Source organism: Cebus imitator, unplaced genomic scaffold, assembly GCF_001604975.1.
Source record: "Cebus imitator isolate Cc_AM_T3 unplaced genomic scaffold, Cebus_imitator-1.0 Scaffold635, whole genome shotgun sequence".
NCBI classification, from domain to species: domain Eukaryota; kingdom Metazoa; phylum Chordata; class Mammalia; order Primates; family Cebidae; genus Cebus; species Cebus imitator.
This window is the reverse complement of record NW_016107950.1, coordinates 870,938-876,365: the sequence shown is the minus strand read 5'-3', so window position 1 is coordinate 876,365 and position 5,428 is coordinate 870,938.

The window sequence follows — 5,428 nt, the reverse complement described above, 5'->3', positions numbered from 1 at the left end:
GAGCTCAGCCCACCCTGTGTCATGGTGCTGGGACAGATATCTAGCTTATTCGTCTTCATCCCAGTCTTAGGAGCTTCAAGACAGGAGCCTCGGGCATTTACTGCAGTTTCCTTGGTGCCAAAACAAGACCTGGGTACAGGGTACCAATAAATGGGCACAGAACAGGTGCAAGAGTGAGGGAGAGGCCGGGTGGAGAGGCCAGAGGGAAGAGGGAGAGGCCAGGGGGAAGAGTGAGGAAGAGGGTAGGGCAAGAGCGAAGGAGAGGCCGGGGTAAGTGCTCCCCCTCAGTGGGCAGTGCTGTCTCACTCTGGCTGTGCCAGCTGTCCACCAAGGCTAAGCCAGAGTCCAGCTGGCTGTGATGGAGCTGAAGCCCTTGCGGAGGGCCAGCTGGCATCTGGCCACACCCACTCGCCTGCGCTGTTCTGGCCCCCGCCCATCCCAGGTTCTTGTGGAGGAGCGTGGCTGAAACTCCAGCGTGCCCAGCACTGCAGGGAAACAGATGTAAAATGGCCCTGGGTTTTGGCCAAGCTCCAGCAAGCAGGGGGAAGGTCCAGGGAGCTATGAGACCCCCAGGGCGTCGGTCACCGGCTCCTGCCCGCCGGGCCAACAGCTCTCTGGCCTCCCACAGCAACACCTTGGGGTCAAGATCCCACCGCCTCTGTCTCCACAAATGAGGTGTCTTCATGTCTGCTAACCAAGCAGAGGCAGCGTGGATTACCAGTTCCCAGGCCCAGGGCCTTGGACACGCGGGGCTGCCAGGCGCGCACTGCGCTGAGGAGGCCACGGCTGCCCTGGCCACCCCAGGGCCCCGGCTTGCCCTCCTTGCCCTCCTCCTGCCTCCTCCCACCGCTGCTCTTTCCCGGAGTGTCAGGGCCAGGTTGTTCCCCAGGTGAGATTCCGAGATGAGCCTGGTCCCGGACAGTCCTGAGGGAGTGTCCAGGACCACAGGCCACGCTGTGCAGGCTCCCCCACCACACCTGGGGGGCTGTTCCTGGTTACCGGGGAGGACGGGCAGCCTGCACAGGAAAGGGCGTGCAGGAAAGCTCCGGAACAGCTGGTGTCCCCAGCATATCCGGCTTCCCCCTCCTACCTCATGCTGAGGATGGCCAGGGTGGGACCCTCAGCGCAGGAACCCCCGACAAATACCAGCAGGCCCAGGGCTGGTGTCTGGGACGCTCCAGGACGCAGTGTGCGTCTCTCACGGGGTGATTATAGTACACAACACATGGTCCCACACGGCCGGACACTTCAACAACCCCCATTGCCACTGTTTCAGAGGCCGCCCCTAAGGGAGGCCCCCCAGGGCCCCGAGATGGGGCCAGGCCCCCGTCGTTCCACTCTAAGAGACGCCTATGGCAGCTCCGACACCCTCGCTGGCTGCGGCACCTTCGCTCCCTCCCGTCTGCGTGGCTGTGCTCCCCAGTGGCCTCCACATGCCACCTAAACCCCTGCTGAGTGTTTCTTCCCACAGATCACTGGCAAATGTCTTCAAAACCAGTGGCCTCTGACCCCTGCAAGTGGAAGAGGGCAGGGTGTTTCATTCTAGCCTTGCAGCATCCTCCGGATGAAACCACATTTGGAGCTGCCACAGCCCTGGGGCCTGGGCTCCTTTCCTTCCTCCTCTCCTCTCCTGAGCCTGCCCATGTCAAGGGTTCTGTGGCCAAGGGGCCTGAGGGAGGTAAGGGGTGGGTGATATCCAGGTTCACGGCGCCCCTCCAGGCATGCCCCATCCGGCTGTGAGTCCCACAGACATGCCAGCCCTGGGAACACAAACCTCAGAGTCAGGCACTCACCCCATAAGGCAGCTCTCATGCACAAACAATTGTGCCCTAGGTCAGCGCCCAGGAGGCCTGGCTGTGTGCCATTTGCAGAAGCCACGAGTGTGTTTGGAGACACATTTCTCTCTGGCACTGGGACTGCCCTCCAAAGGTCCACTTTTGTGAGAGAAGAAGCTGTGCCACGACGGAAGGGCGGATGCTCCTTCCCACCCGCCCACAGCACTGCGTCGGTGAGCACGTCGGTGGGCTCGTCGGTGAGCATGCCGCCTTCCACTGCCCCAGCATCCTTGCCTTTCAGTGGGTTGATCCTGAACACCTTCAAGGGCCTGAGCCAGGAGGAAGCAGCTCATGAACGTGAAGATACTCACCCCAGAGCAGAGCTGTTAGTTGACAGAACATCTGTGAGTTCTGGTCACTGACTAGTTTTGTTTTTTTCTGTGTGTTTTCTGGGTCTTTGCCTCCCATTCCCTTCTAAGGGCCAGTGCATCTGTACCATGGTGGTGGCCATCTAAATCATGGGTGGTGGCCAGCAGTGGGGAGAGTGCCTGGAGCCCCACACCCTGGAGGCTGGGCTGGTTTGCAGCCAGGTGTGTGCTCTGAACTCTGGCACTCTGGGTGTGGCTGAGTGGACCAGGCTGAAGACTGAACCCAGCCTTCCTTCTAGGAAATGTGGAGTTGGGAGTGAGGGGGGCACAGAGCCTGGGAATCAAGGGCTCAGCTGCACGCCCTGTGATGGCACAGAGGGGCCCAGTCTGCAGCGTGGGGGCGTCAGGGTGGCATGTGGTGGGCTCAGGTGTCTGGGGCCAAGCACCCCTCCTGCCCACTGCCCCAACTCTGAGTCTCTGCACACATGCCCTGCTCTTGGCCATGGCACCAGCAGGTTCCTGAGTCACTCGCACCTCTGCCATCCGACATGTCTTCACAATGCAGGGCACGTCTCAGGGGCCCCACCGTGTGCCCCAGGCGGCTGTGAGGTGAAGCGTCCATCGATCCTCTACAAAGGCAGCTTGGTCATTGCAACCTCAGCCTCACTCAGAGAGGAACTTCATCAGACGCATGAAGAAGGCTTGGTGAGTGTCACGCGGCTCAGCCAGGCTTCCCTTAGGTCTTGGCACGGCCCTTCCAGGTCAGGAGGAGGAGGACCGTGGGGACTGGCAGCGGTTCTCAGCACTGCTGTTCGGTGTGGGCTCCTCGGAGAGGCTTCCATCTCACCAGGGCGCCCACCTCACTTGTGCGCCGACGACTCTCTCCTGTTAAAGGAACTTCGCGCTTCGTGAGCAGGTGAGGGGCTTGATGGGCAGGGGGCGTCTGCTTGCTTAAGGGCCAACCCAAAAAAGAAGGTTGGTTTATTTTGGGTACTGAGGGAGCCTCTCAGAACCCGTGGGATATTTCAGGTCATCACAATGATGAAGGGACACAAGTGATATTGATCAGACAGGCACCAAGGACACCAGGTCCCCCGCCAGGCACAGGACTCACCCACAAGGCAAATGCTGTCCCGAGGGCCACGTGGCTTTAGCCCCCACCAGACGTTGACAGGTGGAACTCCTGCATTCAGTGGTCCAGGCCTGAACCCTCACTCTGCTCTCCATGAAATCATGAAGAATTCCTTCTGCAGCTTTATGTACATTACATGTCAGAAATGCAACAGTGGAACAGCTAACACTTTGTGACATTACCAAGAGGTTTTCACCATTTACAAAGTTATATCACATTGCTATGCCGCTCGTGACATGCAAGTCACAAATGTGACACTTCCGTGTCTGTATGCTGTTTGTAGCAGCCACATTCGTGGAGATTTTACATGCACGTGTGTGCACACATACAGATACAGCCACTTGACCCTGATTTCTAAATTGTTGAATATACATAAATTGAATATTGTCTTACTTTTTGTACCCAAGCTCATTTTTCACTGTGTGTGCAGGTATAGCTGTTTTGAAAGTTTTACAAATTGAAATATACATATGTATATATACACAGAGAAAAAAATTCCCTTTATTTCTCCAGGGTACTTTTATTTAATTAATTAATTTTATTTATTTATTTATTTATTTATTTATTTGAGACTGAGCCTCCCTCTTATCACCCAGGCTAGAGTGCAGTGGCACAATCTCGGCTCACTGCACCCTCCACCTTCCGAGTTGAAGCAGTTCTCCTGCCTCAGCCTCCTGAGTAGCTGGGATTACAGGTGCCAGCACACCTGGCTAAGGTTTGTATTTTCAGTAGAGACAGGGCTTCACCTTCTCGGCCAGGCTAGTCTCAAACTCCTGACCTCAAGTGATCCACCTGCCTCGGCCTCCCAAAGTATTGGAATTACAGGTGTGAGCCACCGCACCCGGCCTATTCCACCATTATATTATAGTGACATCATTATATTGATTATTTTTTTAAAGTGTGCTCTGTCTGGTAGATTATATAATCCAGGTGTAATTTCACTTCATGGTAATCAAGGGATCCTTAGAAATTGTTGTTAGGAAAGGGAGGAGTTTGTCCATGGGGTTCGGCACGGGGCCGGGGCTGCTCACCTGTGGACCCCACTCTCGCAGCCAACCTGCGCTGAGGGCGCTGTCAGTCAGCGGGAAACACACACCGATTCTGAAGACTTACTGTGACAAAGACTCCAATATCCCATCCATGTCTTCATATTGATTTCACATTGATTACATGTTGAAATGATCATATTTTTGATATATGAGATTAAATCTGATCCATCTGCTGCCGAGTTTATCTGTCACCCATGGGTCCATGGATGTGTCATCTGCTTACTGATTCATCTATCATCTTCCATCTCGCTACCTGATTATATTAAAAGCCATGAGTCGAAGCTGCTGCCTCTGCTGTCAGCCCCACTGTTTGCCTGAGCCCTTTCCTGGCTGGGCAATCTCTGCCTTCAGTGCATGACACCCATGCACCTGCCCTCCTGGCCGCCTGGTCCCCACCCGCAATGGGACAAAACGCTCCACCCTGGGAAAAGGAGTACAGGGAAAGGCCGTTAGCATACTGGGCTCTGAGCAGCCCCCACCTGTCCCCATGTCTTGCTCCGGTCTTCCAGGAAGGGACGGGGTTCCTGCCCTTTTGCCCCTCATGAGTCAGGCCATGGCAGCTCACGCTCCTCACCTGAGCCACACGTGGACACTGGTTTGCTTGGTTTGTGAAAACTACTAGAAAAGACATTTTCCCTCCCTCTCCCATTGGGAGGAAGCAGTCAAAAAACATTTTCCTGGCATTGAAACCATCTGTGCTATGAAAGCCACCACCTGTGACTTCTCTCCAAAACCTGCTTCCCAGCCTCCTTCTCAGAGCCAGAGCGATTGCTGATAGGAAGTGGAGTGTTATTCTCAGTCTGTGCCTGTGCCCCACACATTCCTCTGCACATGCTTTCCTCCTGGGACCCTGCTCTTGTCCCCACTGGGTCCAAGAGGGCACATCTGTCGCTGGGGGCCCAGTGGAGATGGGGCAGCCCCAGCAGACATCCTTCCAGCAGAGGAAGCTGTGGGCAGCTGTCTTCACCTCCATCCCCCTGTGAGGCGGAGAGGGGCCCCGTGGCAAAGTGCCGCTTCAACTTGCCAGCCTAGCCCCAAGGCAGGCAAGCCACAGGCCAGTCCCCATAGCTGTTCCGTGTCTCCTTTATGGCTGAGATCCTTCTG